Source organism: Etheostoma cragini, chromosome 5, assembly GCF_013103735.1.
Source record: "Etheostoma cragini isolate CJK2018 chromosome 5, CSU_Ecrag_1.0, whole genome shotgun sequence".
Classification (NCBI taxonomy): Eukaryota; Metazoa; Chordata; class Actinopteri; order Perciformes; family Percidae; genus Etheostoma; species Etheostoma cragini.
In genome coordinates this window covers 19572131-19589046 of record NC_048411.1, presented here as the reverse complement: position 1 = coordinate 19589046, position 16916 = coordinate 19572131, and the positions used below count along the sequence as shown (strand labels likewise).

At 39.1% G+C, this 16916-nt stretch overlaps 1 protein-coding gene across 1 annotated transcript in view; it reads right to left on the bottom strand.

Moving 5' to 3' along the window:
- The window catches only part of sema6a (sema domain, transmembrane domain (TM), and cytoplasmic domain, (semaphorin) 6A), a 104089-nt gene extending 101589 nt beyond the window's left edge, over positions 1–2500 (bottom strand). Inside the window, exon 1 of the mRNA XM_034872269.1 lies at positions 2108–2500. The gene's annotated coding sequence lies outside the window, so the exon portion shown is untranslated. The remainder of the gene's footprint in view (positions 1–2107) is intronic.
- Between the last annotated feature and the right edge of the window lie 14416 nt (positions 2501–16916).

Here is a 16916-nt window from a genome sequence, read left to right as displayed (position 1 = left end):
TCTCTCTCTCTCTCTCTCTCTCTCTCCCTCTCTCTCTTTCTCACACATACAGTGTGACATATCCACATCAGTCACACACAATGCCATCCCCATTGCTATTGTTAGGGGATCTGCAGATCAAATGCATTACGGCGCATTGCTCCAAATGCAAGCAACAACACTGGTCGCTCTGCTCTATTCTGCCTCTCCAGGAGGAGAACAGCAGACTGCTGTGACAAAGGTAATCATGCTGTACTTCATGTATCAGCACCACAATGTCTCAATGTATAATGTATTGATAGCAGGATTAGAACTCTGGTTTGTGGTGTTGTATACATGTATGAAAACAATGTGGTGGGATTTACAGCCCGTGTAACAATCAAAAAAAGCCTCCAGGAGATTTGAATGCCTTGAGGCTGTTATTTTAGGATGAGCAGCGATAAAATGTTACAGATATATTAAAACATGGATGTTTAATACCCAACACAATAGTATACTGACTGCAAAAAAGCATGAGGTCAAAGATGAAAAAACAAACAGGAGTACCAAATATTTCCATTGATTTCAAGGAAAACAAATAAAATACAACCCCCTCTTAGAGCTGCATGAAATGTTTCCTTTTTTTGTACAGGTTGAAACTAGAATCATGTTTACAAACCCTATGTACTGCTGCTGCTGCTGACAATCAGCTGACCAAGGGCACAATTTGCTGTGGGCATTTATTCCTCCTTAGATTCACCCATTCATTTATGTCAACACACTTGCACACTTAATAAGTGTGCAAGGGTATAACTTACATTTAGCATTGTTGAATCCTTATTCCAGCTTTTCCCAGTCCCTCTGGGGCTCTTTCATACATACTGGGAGAGGAGAAGAGAGGAGAGGAGAGGAGAGGAGAGGAGAGGAGAGGAGAGGAGAGGAGAGGAGAGGAGAGGAGGAGAGGAACCACCACTGGGAGTGACTGGGTGTTGGCAGTCAGGCTGCTGGATGTGGTTTGTGAGGTCTCTATCTCCTCTCCCAGCTTGTTAAAGAAATAATGTGCAGCAGCACTTCATTTATCGGCCAATCCACTTCTGAGGCCAACACAATTTTGTCTCCTGATCAAAATTACAAACATTTGATTGATCTTTTGGGCCAGAGTAATGGTGACCACTCCACCTCCTGGTAGCTTGAAATCCCTGAACACACCCTGTGTGTGTGTGTGTGTGTGTGTGTGTGTGTGTGTGTGTGTGTGTGTGTGTGTGTGTGCGTGTTTGTGTGTGTGTGCGTGTGCGTGTGCGTGTGCGTGTGCGTGTGTGTGTGTGGAGAGAGAGAACTTAAAAACTTAAGAACAACAACAAAAAAAGTATAAAGTAAAATTGCAATAATAATAACAATGAATCCAAAATCTATTTGATTCAGAATAGTTTTGAAAACAGAAAGCGTCATTAGTCTACATGTAAATTGCTGTACTAATTCTGAATTTCCAAACAGGGGAAAAATATTGGCAAATAAAAATTCCCATCGTGCATTTTTATAATGGATCAAGCACTTTTTGTTTTCATAACACATTAGGTATGAATGTTATGAGGCTCATATAAACACTGCAATTTTTATTTGGAATCTACAACTAGTTTTGCCTCTGTTGTTAAATTATATCTTTAGAGAGCCAACGAGGTTGGAAAACTGACTGTGTCCAAGTCCTGCAAGTTCCCCCAAACACATTTCTTATGTGCCGTGCTTGTAGCCTACCTGCTACCCAGAATCGTACTGACATTGTTTTGCTTGCGTTTAGAGTCAGTGTGATCGGCAATGAGACTTCTGAGGCTGACACTTCGTTATTCCATATGTAAGAGGGATTACGCACGGAATTGTGGTCCGTTTGTATCGGCAGAATGCATTTTTGTTTAAGGAAATCATCGCAATTCTCATTTGAATTGAAAAAATATCCACTTTCTGTTTTAATATAACTTTAAAAACGTTATATAAATACGCGAAATCCCCGTAAGTGAATACAGTAGCCCTGTGAAGCATGTGCACTTGTCGCCCGGCAGTCTAGTAGCTGTAAAAAACAATCCTCCGGGGCTGGAGAAAGACTGGTACGGGCTGTAAGCGCACCTAAAGTTTGACATAAACAAAGAAATCTTACCTTCAGCTCATGAATGGGTATGCCTTGGAATGGTATTACAGCTCTGTCTTTTAGTAATCCATGTGGTATGTCTCTCAGAGCAGATCAGAGGTTGCTCGTTTCAGAATAACAATGCGAGCGCTACTTTTCTCGTGCGCTTCTTTTTGTTACATGCCGCGCTCAAATCAATGAAATCACACCTCTTCAAATCGGAATATCCATCGGAAATCCACACTAGAGAAGAAAAAACGACGTGTTGGCTCTTAAACTCCCCTCAGGTAAACTGAACGAAACGGGTGTCCCAGAACTAGCTACGGAGCTGAATGCAGTCCCTTCCACAAAAGCCGACGGTCATCCTATTTGGAGAAGAAGCTTCTTACCAGACTGGAGCGGAGCGCAGCGATCCCAGCTGTCACCCACCCGCCACGCACACACACACACTCACACACACACACAAACACACACACACATATATACAGGGAGGAGCTACGTCCTTGGAACGGGAGGTATTGTATCAATTGGTGCCAGTTATGGACAACTGTATTTCTATTTTTACGCAGCCGCATTTTATAAGAATGCGCGTAGGACAAGGAGAAAGAACGGGCGCTATTATTACTTTCGAAACAGAATTTTAAAAAAGAAAGAAAATTTTAAAAGGTAAGTTGTAAATTTAAATAAGATATACTGGCGTTTTGTAGTCATGCAAACTGTCAGTGGTGTTGTTAAAGACACAATGAAGATGCTGGTTGATTTTTTGTGTACAGCCGATGCGAATCGGAATGTGATCAGGTTCAAAGCCTCTCTTGTCTATTTTTTCTGGTCTCTGGACTGCCCTTTCTTCCCAGGTGGTCCCTCCTAGTTCCAGTCTGGCGGGCACGCGCACGTGCACACGAAAACACATGCTTCCCGGTCATTGGGTTTTTAACAAATTGACCCTTTACTTGACCCGGATCTCATCAGAGAGGCCATTAAGTTCAGTCTAAAAACAGCAGCAAAGTTCAAAAAGTTATTGCTTACATTTAGGCTACCATCTGATGGGATGCATGCTCCATACCCCCCTCTCTGTAACACACACACACACACACACACGCACACACACACACACACACATACACACACACACGCACACGCACAAGCATCACACACACAAACACACACATACACAGACACACACACCCACACACACACACCTTTGCCTTAAAATATTGCAATATCAACATAAATTCGTCAGATTGAAAACTATTCTCAGACACACAAACGCATATTACATTACAGTGTGCATACAAATGTTGACATCTAGATCATGTAAGCTCCAGAGGGACAAGGTTAATGTGTGTGTGGCCTTGTGCTCATAATTACATAATAACAGGCCACCTGTGAAAGCAGTAGTGTGTGTGTGTGTGTCTGTGTGTGTGTGTGTGTGTGTGTGTGTGTGTGTGTGTGTGTGTGTGTGTGTGTGTGTGTGTGTGTGTGTGTGTTGTGCTTCTGCGTAGCGGCCTGTCAGGCTCCATTGCTGTCTTGTTACTGTAACAGCTCCGTGCAGTGCTGCCTCCACCGGCAGCATTGCCAAACACTATACTGTTGTTCTCTATGTAAACAAATGCGCTCATGCCTGCCTATCCTTTCCTCGTCTGATATCATGCAATTTCCTTAGATAGCAAAACACATTTTCCGTAATGGTATTAAACTATCAGGTGGGGCCGTGCACGTGAGAAAGCATAATCACTCTGAAACTGTTGTTTCTCTCCAGCAGATTTGAATTCGGTTTGTGTGGAGTTTGTTAAAAAAAAAGTTTTTTATAAACAAATGAGTTGGTTGAGGCATATGAAAATACAAGCAGAATAATGAACAGCAGGTTCATTTGAGTTAATTAAAATTCTGTGTGATGGATGTGCTGATGACACGTGCATGTGACTCATCATGGATACTAAACCAAATGTAGAAAAAACATTTTGATCTGCCAATGGCAAAGCCAATGTTGCAATCTCCCTCTCTCTCTCGCTCTCTCTCTCTCTCTCTCTCTCTCTCTCTCTCTCTCTCTCTCTCTCTCTCTCTCTCTCTCTCTTTCTCTCTCTCCCCCACTCACTCACACACACTTTGAAGTGGAAGTGTTGCTAAGTGGAGAGGGTGGGCAGTGTATAATTCAAGCTCAATAATGACAAGATGTACACCATTTGGTTTGAACTCTGGAAATATGCTCATGTCAGAGCTTATCTGGTTAAAGTTGTCCCAGGCGTATTCGGACTCTGTGTGTGGAGGAGAGGCAGTTGAAATAGAGCAACTAGCCCTTAGCAACTGGGAATGACTGCAGACACACACCAGCCACTCAGGGACTCAGATCAGCTGCAGAAGCAGGCTTTTTTCATTGACTCAGTAAGACACAGCAGGTCTCTTCTTCTCTCTAACCCCTGGAACTTGATCTAAACATTACCTTCCCAGGGCCTTAGAAGACATCTTCTGCTCATTTTACTGGCCTTCAGGAATTCCCTGCAGCTAATTCACACTCTTGTGCTGGTCTGAGAAGACAGGAAAAGGAACTGCATCCACCTTCCTCTAGACACTGCTTGGCATTAAAATCTTTGTAACAACATGAAGCAATTTCCTGACACTTCACCCCGGATCTCCTCCTTTCTCCCTGTCGATGAAAAGCTGTCACACCACACAAGGGGTGGAAGAAGTACTTTACTTTGTGATAGTGGTGTGAAAGTACAAACGCATTAATGTAACAAATGCTTCATTACTAGGTAAAGCCCTGCACTCAAAATCCTACTCAAGTAAAAATACAGAAGTATTATCAGCAAAATGTACTTCAAAAGTTCTCCTTCTGCAACCTTATGCATAGATTTTCAGACATAGTAAGCACCCATATACACTAACAGCATGCAGCACAACATGGTGATAGAATTATTCTTTGACACGTATGTAAGTCAAAGTAACACCATCATTTATAAATACACAGTAAAAGAGTAAAAGCGCTGCATTCATTTGACTCAAGTAAAAATACATTTTTAATAATAGTATTATCAGCTAAATGTACTTTGTTAAAAGAAAAGTTTATTCAAAGTACTGAACTGGTCAAGCTAGGTAAATGTGTCATGTTTTATAAGATATGTCTTTTGTTTGTAAAATCTGAAAACTCTGTCTGCAAAACAGTGAGGAAAAACTACAGTTTACTCTAGAATGTGAAGTAAGTTATAAAGTAGCATATAATGGAAATTGTCAAGTCAAGTCAATTTCATTTACTGTGTATAGCCCAATAATTACAAATCACAAATTTGCCTTACAATCCAACACATCCTAAACAACAGAATAAGTCAATTTACAAAGACTCCCAAATTGATATATATGACTATATACTATTAACTGCTGCATGGTGGCCATTTATACACATACACCCTCTATCCTTTATGAACCTCACTTTGGATAAGAAAGAATTCTCCTAAAAAAACTTTAACAAGGAAAATAAAGTACAAACACCTGGGTATAGTTTGTAAATGTACTTTGTTACATTTTAACATTGTGATTGACATCCTAACATTGAATATGTGTGAATGTTCACAATCTCCAGTTCACATAACGTTTGTTATGAAATAGCAAATCAACAGATGGTCTGTAGTGTATCTGTGGGACTTGGCAAGTTTGGGTCTCAGCCTGCTGGATTAGCAGGTGTTTTGTTGTGCTTTTAGATAACAATATGATGTAGGTGATGGGATGTCCATTTGAAGCCTGCTGAGCTGTGTGTATTACAGCTGGACCAGTGGAGGAGCATCATTTGTTAAAACTGCCACTGCTGCTGCTGCCAGTCCCAATGGTTGCTACTTACCTGTGGATCATACAGAATGCTGAGAAAGGAACAGAGCCCATTTACAGTGGTAACTGCCATTGTACTGTTGCAGGCTAATCACAGACTGTATCTGCTATCTCTTCTCTTTGTATTCTAATGTTCTAAAACAGCAGGCAGTTAACAAAGGGTGAGTTGTGGAAAAGAATAGACATGTCGTTACATCTAGAAATTGTGGCTAACATACTGCTGATTGCTAAACCTTCCTATATGTAACTTCAGTGAGAACTGCAGCTGTATGTGCATTCAAAGCATAGACTGTATTCTGCCATTTCTGTCATCTCATAAATGAGTCACTTGTGGATCGTGCTGAAAACAGACAGGAAAGTGAGGATTATAAGGATCTAGTTGAACACTTGTAAACAGCCACAGGCTTGAAATTGATACTTTGTTTTTTTAAACATTTCCAGGTTCAGTACAGTGAATTATGAGTGCAGGACTACAAAAGGGACCAAAATATTAAAGAGAGAAGTGGAAGCACTAAGGTGGTTATTTTAGTACAGTAAGGTAAAAGTCAACTTCCGTAAAAAGTAGCTCATTTAAAGGGCACCCAGATAATAAGACAACGCCCCTATTACAGGAATATTTGATGTAATCTTCTGTGGGTTTTTTGGATGGCATGTGGCTCAGAGTGCAGAGAGGCTTGGTCCTCAACTACAGAATTGGTAGTCTGTTCCGAAACAAATATACAGTATTACTCACTGTTCACTGTGAATGACACAGGCCAGTTAATCAAAAGAGGAGTCAGTGAGATTAGGCAGCTGGACAGTTAACAAAACCCATCTGCTGATTTATAATACGTCACAATGAGGCTACTAAAGACAGTTTAGGGGATGAAAACCACTTATTTCAGTAACACTGTATTTTCACACAGAAAAATGCTCAACTATTGTGCAATCACAGGATAACAAGACATTTTAGTAGTTCTAAAGAATTAATTGATATTTACCCATGGGGATTAAGTACATATGATGTGTATTCATTTACTTTATATGTTGAAGTTTTCTCAGGAACTAAATTATATTTTAAAAAAAGTGTTCCATATTTTAGATTTAGAGACATTGCTATGTGGATGTGCTGTTTGTTGTATATCACAAAGGAACCCCGAGTCAATGTGATGTACTGTAGGAAACTAAAATGAATACAATTACAGTAATGTAATTTATAGGCATTTCAGTATTAACAGAATTGCATAATTTAACAAACTGCACAGATTGTAAGAAAACGAATTGTAAACCACTGTGTTCAACAATTAGACATTTAACTTCTACACGGGTGTCCACGAGTGTTTTTGAGGCACTTAGTCTTGATAGAGAGACATTATTTAGCTGTAGTCACTGTACATTTTTCACTCCAAAACCCTTGAGTATGTTTGGCGTAGAGGGTCATCAGACAAGATAAAAGTACTTGTATACTAGTATACGGAACTTTCTGAATCATGCCAACAGGTGTTTGTAAGCAATTAGCACATGACATGTGAACCATAACTATTGTATCATAGCAACCAAAACCAAATTTTAAACACCAGGTAATAGAAATAGTAAATGACCAGTTATACAAGTAAAATAGCCTGTGGACATTATCCACATTTGTCTGCATAATCCATACTGGTGTTGCAAGTCTTGCTATCGTATAAATTTGAAGCACAAACTGCATTAAATTAAACATGTGTTGGGAGATATTCCGTGAATTCATCTGTATTTTCAGTGTCCATGAGTACATTTTAATTACATTTGAGTTGAAAGCAATAGTCAACAGATCCTGTATGTTAGAGTGTCAGTTTCTACATAAATCTTTATTAAAAAAATGAAAACACCGAGTGTTGCCAATGAGCTGCTGAATAATGATCATAACATGTCTCAAGCAGGGAGATGTCACTCACACCTGCACTCATATGCATGTTTATGTGCACATTGACACAGATTAACACCCACCCACATGCACGTATGTATACTGTTGTAACTGGAGCTTGAAATATATAAACCCTGTAGAGAGTGAAAGTCAGATGCCCTAGTTATGAAGGCAATGTTGTAAAGATCCCTCAGCCACATACACAGACACGTACTTTATATACACTACAAATATACTCCCAGTTTCAACGTTAAATATTATGATAATTAGTGGACCATAGTCAGAATTACAAGAATATAAGAATCACGGAAGACATACTATGAGTATCACCCATTGTTATAGGAAGAGCATTCACATTTTTAGCACCGTCAAACTGGCAAGCAACACTTTTACACCATTTTAATTGGTCTCCAAGAAAATTCTCTTCTTTTTTTAAACTCCCATAAGCTTAAAATTTCACTGCTGCTGGCAGCAAAAGGTTTGGATAACTGATTTGTATTCCAATAGTATTGCTACACTTTCATACAACCTCATACTTTTGACTATTTTTATTATTGGCAACCCTTAGTGTGTGTGCTTTTTATGAATTTTCATTTAACAATTTTAATTAAATTTTATCATCATTAATTATAGTCAAACTGCTGGCATTAATTTTAAAGTGCTATGTTGTTGCATATTTGCTATGAACAGAGTCCTGCTTTGTTTAACTATCAAGGCATTTCTAAACCAACAGAGGTGCCATTATCTGGAGGCCACACTCTAAGCTACTATCAGTGAATAAGCTGTAAAATGAAAATATGAGATAACAGTGATTAAATGCATTCTTCCTTACTTAATGCAAGTGTTTGCTGGAGGCGTCAGTTCATACAGTATATTCTGAATATCTGTTTCACCTGTAATGACAATATTATGTAAAGCATGTCTGAGTAAGGTACAGTAAGCATACCACTGTAAAACAGGCCACACACACACACAAACATTCACGCACACAAAAACTGAAGCCTGCTGGGCCTCGCCCAAGCAGGCTTCAGTTTCCACTGTGCATTCAGGTTTGCAGGAAAGCCATGAATAAGTCAGCATTTCTGCATGATAGGTCTGTAACTAGTAGTGACAGTTAGAGAGCATAGTCTTTAGAATCTCAGATGGGACACTATGCGTGTGTATGTGTGTTCGTGTGTGTGTGTGTGTGTGTGTGTGTGGGGGGGGGGGGGGGGGGGGGGGGGGGGGGGGGGGGGGGGGGGGGGTGGCACTGAGTGCTCGTATATGTGAGCCTGTGTCCTCCCTCTTCCCTCACCTCACGAATGGACGTCAAGCTGCTGATGAGGTCTGAAAAAGATAAAAAGAGGTTGTTGGCATCCGTTGCAATTCAAGCTGTGACGTGAAATGGGAATACAAAGGGTTTGGGGGAACAAACTGGGTCATTACATTAAAAAATGACAATATTGCTGGATTTATTTTTATCAATCTGAATTAATTAATTTGTGTGCTGACCAGCTGACACTTATTTCTTGGCCCTGTTACTGAAGGGAGTCTTGTCACAACCAACCACAGCCCGGTCACAACGTCAAGCCAGACAAAGTTGCTTTAACCAACTCTTGAGTTTGTCATTATCTATGGCTACTCATCTGTTCTCTGCCTACATGCCCATTCTTATCCCATTATTAGTCAGTGTACAACATGCCAGCAGACAGAAGACACAACTTCAGGCAATGCTGGTTCCACTTGTACTGGTTTTGCATGTTAGACAAATAAAAGTAAAAGTAGAATTAACATTGATGTTACCACAATGGTATCATAAAAGGCAGATAATGTTGAAGGTATATCTGTATCGGGGATAAGTTAATGCAACATCATTACATTCTTTTACACATTTTTACAAGGGGCATAAATCTGACTTTTGTCTCCTTGCTCTGGCTACATGAACAAGGAAGATATTTGTGTACACACCATGGAAGTACAGTGTACCTTTCCTTACCTTGTTGCACCTACAAATGCATATCAGGTGTTGAGGGGAATTGATTTATATGAGAAAACGAGGCCGGGAGAATTACAATGGCATACAAAGTGGAAGCAGATGTTGCCCTGACAATGCATATTATTATTCCCATCTTCATCCCAGCCCGTTGATCCAAATCCAAATCTAGATCCAGATTTGACCCTAGCATCTCAATTCTCTCCTCAAACTCCAGCTTTAACTTCACATGGGCGGCTGGATTTGGGCATAGTATTTGATTTAATGACAAGTACACACAGTCCATACTGAATAAGTAATCCAGCCTCTGCTTACACACCCATAGTGCTCATCTATTTTTCAGTCCAATACATTTCTCTGTCTTTCTTTCTCTCTCCTATTGTCTGCCATAGTATGCTGTTTTAATCCACTGAACCAATCAGCTACATATTCTGTCATCACAATTGTCTGTGATATTTTTTTTTCCCTGTGGCGTCTATAGTAGTTTTTTTTCTTGTATTATCTCTACAGTGCTTTTTTTGGGGCAGTTTGGGGGTGAATGAAGGTCCCTATTACAAGAAAAATGTTTAATTTGGATTTTGACCTTGAAGAACCAAAGTATTCCCATTTAATCCAAGCCTTGAATAACAGCTTGCTAACTCCAGTCATTGATGATCGTCAAAACAATCTGCTTGCGGTTCATCCTCTCTGGATGTATTGTAGTTTGTATTCCGTTTTATCCACAGCAATCTAGTGACAGCACCTTCAGATAGATAATATTGGGCTCTTTTATGGTGCCATTAAAGAATTAATGCCATTATGATCAAGCTCTCTGCGTTCTTCCACAGACAAAACTTTGCTTTGAACTGCTAAATGATTGATGGGTGAGATGAAAGTGAATATAGGTCACCGTGGGTGAGGGTCAACAGAAGCAGTATAAATCAGACAGGCATAATAACCAGACATCATTGAGGATAATGGCCCAACCAAAGCCATTACAGGTACATTCAACAGCCGTAACTCAACAATCTGTCTATGACACTAAACGCTAGATTGCACATTATACTACATGCAGATAATTTGACAAGTGATTCTGGTTTTTAATGACAAGAGATAGAAATGATTCCCATGGTTTTCATTTCAGGTCTCTACACTGTATCTGTTTTGATATCAGATGTGTGTTGTTTGAGAGGGATGTGTTCTGGACATCTGCTGTGTCTAAATCATAGAGAAATATTCTTGTTTCCTCTCCACATTTCCTCAGACAGTAGAAGGCTGCCAGACAAAGAATGGTGTCAAAGCATCTGATGATGAAGAGACCTGAGCTTAAACAAAGTCGAAACACATCAAGGCAAATCCAGCTCAAACACAAGTGAACCACGGAGTGTCTTAGTGTTCAAAACAAGGAGAGATCTGCAGTATAAAGATGTGCACAACTTTGTGATTTTTTAAAGCTGATATGTGAGATGCAAATGACTAATTTCTAGTTTTGGGCAGGTTACTTAAACAGATTTTGTTAAAATATTGAACCATCATGATCAAATATAAAGTCATGTTTAAAACGTTAATCAAGTGAATTAAGTAATTAATTTGCTCTGCTTTCAGGCAGCTATTGTGCTTTGCTAAGACGGCGAAATATTTCACTTTAAATTTCCATGACAGAATATAAAGACATATAATTATTACCTCAGTTGCTCAGTTTAGTCAATACCTATACATTATTCTATCCCAGTAACTTGTTGTGTGTTATGAAATATTCATGATGACATAACATCTATATTGCATTACCACTTGGCCTAGATTTTGGCTGTATTTTTGCACTCACAATACACAGCTATGTTCCTCTTGCTAAAAACTCACCAGGGATCCTCCTCTAACCGAATTTGATTCAATCTCCAGTTTGTCTTTGAAAGCAACAGTAGATGTATACTATATCTGTTACAATCTAGAGATCAGCTGCAGATTCAACAAAAGAACTCAGAAATAAGGGACTCCTGAGTTCTCTGAATATGTGAGAGAAAACGACAAAGGGAAATTGGAAGTGATGTAGGGCTATCAAAAGACCGTAAAGAGACAAATAAAAGGCTGTGAAAGGAACAAAAACGAGGGAACAGATGGAGAGAAAAAAATATGGGAAAATCATAAAGGCTGAGTAAGACAAGAAGAAAAAGAAAAGGGGTGAAAGCTGCTTCCAAGAGTAAAGGTTGAAGAGACAGAAGCAAAAGTTCTGTTGTCAGCACAGAGAGGACGGCAGGTGATGGAAGGATAATGACAGAGGGAGGAGCCTGCTTGACCTCTGCTGACCTCTTCCTGGGAAGAGTTGAGGGAAGTGGGCGCAGCAGCCAACCTAATGTGATGGGATATCCTGCTGCCTGCCTGCCTGCCTGCTAACCCCTCTTCCTCCGACCATAATGTCTGTTCCAGTTAACAGACACATCTGCAGAATGAGACTCAATGAGAGCAACACAAACACGCAGGAGATACACTCATAGACACCTTGTGCAGTGACGCACATGGTCACATGCCCGCTCACACGGCCTGATACATGCGAGTGCTGATGTACGCAGGCCTTCCCACATGCTGACAGCCAAAAACACATAAACACACCCCCAGTTGACTTAAACATTTACAGCCAAGGACGTTTTTAATGAGGTCATTACGCAGAAATGTAGGACAGTGTTGAAATTACAGTGCAGAGGAGGAAGAACTGGTGGATTACAAACACAGAAAGTCTGCCAGAGATGGCCCTAACAGAAACAATACTATCATGCAGTGCAATGTAGCTGGTTTGTTTTACTGAGTGCAAACAAAGCCCATTATATCTTTCAGTAGAGTTCTACACGTATGTATAGGCCTATCATTTCATGAGTGTTTAAAGGATCCATAATTACCCTGAGATTAAAGTATTTATCATTTTGTGATTACCAAAGCCAAACGTTAACTGGCTAGTCTCTTCAAAAGAACAGTTGAATAATTTGCCATTATGCATCATTATGGTTAGCTACTCATGTCCCTATCTGTCATACAAAGTTCAGTGACTTATTTTGTCCTGTGGAAAAGCTGCCGAACCTCACTAACCCCCTCGCCCATGAAACATCAAAGCGTAGCCACACTGAAACTTCAAGCCCATTTTGGCATTGCCCTCCTACCTCTAGATCCAGTAATTACAGCTCATACAAAACATCAACATTATTACTCGTCGAACCACAGTATAATAATACCACAAAACACTTCAAAGAGTCAACTCACATTTCAAGGGAAAAATAAAATCTCATGGATTATGCATTAGCAAAGACTGAATAAACCTTCCAAAGCAGCTGGGGCACTGTCCCTATTATCTGGAGCGAGACACAAACTTTTTGATCAAGATTTATGTTGGTTTAATTTTGAAATACATTTTACTTGATTGTTAAAACTGAGCCGTTTTTTTTTTTTTTTACCAGTCTGTGTGTTTTGCATTTGCAATGGGCCTAGTTTACATGTATGCAACAGCCAAGTTTGTTGTGTTGGTTGTGAGGTTAAACTGCGGTGCATTGACAGGTATGACACCCTCGCCACCCAAGATTTTTGAATGTTTCAATACTGCCATCTTGTGTCTTATGTTTACAATGTAAAAAACATACTGAAAATAATATATGTTGTATTTTTCTCCTTTATACTATTTCAATCATACATTTAGATCAAAACATGTTTTGTGCAATGAAAATTCAGAAGCTCATTAACATGAAAAGCAAGTCTACTGAATTCTTTATCAATTCTACATTTTAAAGAGATATAAAAGTTACCATATGGTTGTTGCCTAGAATTAACAGATGCATAGTACAGATGAGTATCTTTAAAAAAAACTAGAATACTATAGACATGAACATTTATAATACAAAAACAAATTAAGCATAACAAAGAATTATGTGTATTAAGACAAAAATCCCAAACAAATGATATAGACAAGGAGATTGCCATAAAAAACTTGCACTTGATGGAACTGAATATGGTGGTGGGTCGTGTCTTTCGTCGGCAAACATCATTTTTGCATCGTGAAATACAATTACTGTACTCGTGCAACAAACTAAATGTATGAAGTATGTGTAGAATGATTTTTTGTTACTACTGTAGGTGGACAGCAATTATCATATGTATACATTTTTATTAGTAACATATATTGGGGGTAAATGCTGAAATGAAGTGCATCAACAACCATTACATGGACTATGACTTCATACTGTAGTCTAGTTTAACCCTTTTTATTTTAAAACAGTGCTGATGCCTGTTTTCTCAGATTTACAGTCTTGCAGGTTTTGAAGGTTGCTGCCAAACCCAACTTGGACCGTGCACAGAGAAGATAATTTTAGTAACTTTGAGCTTCCTACCAATACCCCTGAAATAACAGCTGAGGCAGAGAGTACCTGCTCACTTAAACTAAAAAAATCTTCATATAACATAACACTTTTAGTAAGTATCAGCATCTGTTGACTTTTAGACAATGTTGGGGCACAGGAGGGTTCTTTTAAACACAGCTAAGGTAACAGTACTTTTTTTCTTTTTGGGTGTTAGCACTAAAAAAACAGTTGCTGAAAAAGAATATGCACTCTTACATAAACTCAGAAAATCAATATCACTCAACAGCTATAACCTTAATACACCATGTCATTTTTGGCCAAGTTGGTTTAGTTGGAAGAGCAGGCACACACATACATGGAGGTTTATGCAGTGACACAGAGGTCCGGGGTTTGAGTCCGACCTGTGATGATTTCCTGCATGTCTCACCCCCCCCCCCCCCCCCCCCCCCCTTTCCCCTTTCCCACCTAGCTGTCCTGTCCATTGAAGGTGGAAAAGACCACAAAAAATAAAAAATACACCATGGACTTTGTTAAGGAAAGGATGTCTTTTTCATTTTCTGTGGGCATTTTGTTTGAAGTCAGAATCAGAATCACAATCAGAAATACTTTATTGATCCTCGAAGGGAAATTCTAAGTTGCAGTTGCACAAATAGTATAAATATCAAGTGGAAATATAATTACAGAAATATAAGGAGCGTTGAAATATACGGTATTTACATAGTTAAAGGAATGTTATGAAACAGTATTTACATAAGTAAGGAGTTGTAATGGTGCACAGTAATAATATTATTAATATTGTTAATAATAATAATACTCATAACAATAATAATAATAATAATAATAATAGCATTGGAGAAATTCACACATTTCAAGCCAGTGTTATTGCACAAAACAGATATTATTGTCCAGTATCAACCTCACTCTGTGTGTCAGACACTTATAGGGAGGAGTTATAAAGTTTGATGGCCACAGGCAGGAATGACTTCCACTGGCGCTCTGTGGTGCATTTTGGGAGAATGAGTCTTTCAATGAAAGTGCTCCTGTGACTGAGCAGCGAGTCATGGAGTGGGTGCGAGACATTGTCCAAGATGACATGTAGTTTGGACAGCATCCTCCTCTCTGACACCACCGACAGAGAGTCCAGATCCACCCCCGAAATGTTACTGGCCTTGCGGATCAGTCAAACGTGCTGGTAGAAAACTGAGATGCTAAAACAAGGGTGTAGATATTACACCAGGATGGATAGTGTGTGTGTGTGTGTGTGTGTGTGTGTGTGTGTGTGTGTGTGTGTGTGTGTGTCTGTGTGTGTGTGTCAAAACTGAAAAGCTGAAATGTAATTCTATAAAGGCTACATCTTTAATAATACTGTGACCCACTTCCTGACTGGGAAATCAACAGTTTCATCATCACCATTCAACTGGCATGACAAGAAATTGTCGTCAACCTTCCTTAATGTCATTGACATGTCAGCTATTTTAAATATTCATGGAGAATGTCTATCCCATTTATCTCCACATGCTTTAATTGAGTTTGAAGCCTCCAACCCCCCATCCTCTTTCATTTCGCCATTCAACTGTGTTTAGCCCATTACAAATGTAAAGTAGAAATGAAAAGTGAGCCGCAGGCTAAATAGTATACATTATAGGAGATTATTCTTCTATGTTCATTAAATAGCATATTAAAATGAAGGAGTCTTACCATATTTGCAAGACTTACTGTAAAGCCACCATGTCATTATTGACCCATGTAATAATGATGTAAAATATTTATCCATGCTTGTATGCTACGTAGGATAAAGAGAAATATGGTCATAAACACAGCAACAAATAACATCAGATCCTAAAAGCAGAAATGCTAGTCCAGTTCAAGCATTTGGAACTGTGAACTAGTGAAAATAAACTAGAGTCCTGTGTTTTGAACATGAGGGACACCATGTGGTTGTTTAGGCAAAATGCGAGGACTTCACACACATCAGTCCCTCATCTCAGATACAAATAGGGAATAACATTCCACTTTTTAGATTCATTTTAAATCTGATGACCAAATACTGTGGATAATAACTTAACAACATTAGAAAGTTAACAGTCTATACCTAAAGTCTATATAGTCTAACAATAAACAAATATTAGTATTATTATTATTAGTAGAAGTAGCAGGAGTAGTATTAGTAGTAGTAGTAGTATATAAATATTATTCAACAATCAGATTTAAATAATCAGATTTAAATAGTGAGTCCCACAGCATGATTGCAGCTAGGAGAGTGGTGTGATGTGTTCGAATCCGAACTGCTGCCCTTTGCTTCATGTAACCTTTCCTGTCCATCCACTGTCATTCTGAAATAAAGGGGGTGAAGCCCAAAAACATTATCTTACAAACTAGACAATAGATATGTTGATATACTTTGAATTTGAACCTGACTGCGTTGATGCACAGGGTGTGTCGCTAGTAAACCTTCACTGATGGTTGTGCGGTTAGTTTGTGCGTCATCACAGATCTGAGCTTGCTTGGTTCACAGATGCTGATGGCTTATTTGACTCTGTGGATGGGTTAAATATTGTTGCAAAATGAATTTGCTAAAGTTAAAGCTACTTTCACCATTTAAGGACACTGTTAAAGTAGTCTGTAATTTATACACATTTTAACAATTACAATTTTCTGAGCAGGTTTGTCAGTTGAGCATTAGGACATTTCCTCATTTACGCAGTGTAAACAAAGTTTGATGCAGCCATACCTTGGGAGGTGTTCACTACCAACCGGTAAAACCACACTCTTCTACTGGAAAAGGTGAAAATAATAACACTGTTAGCGGGTGTGTACTATGTTGATCTTGCTGTCATAGCAAAACATTTA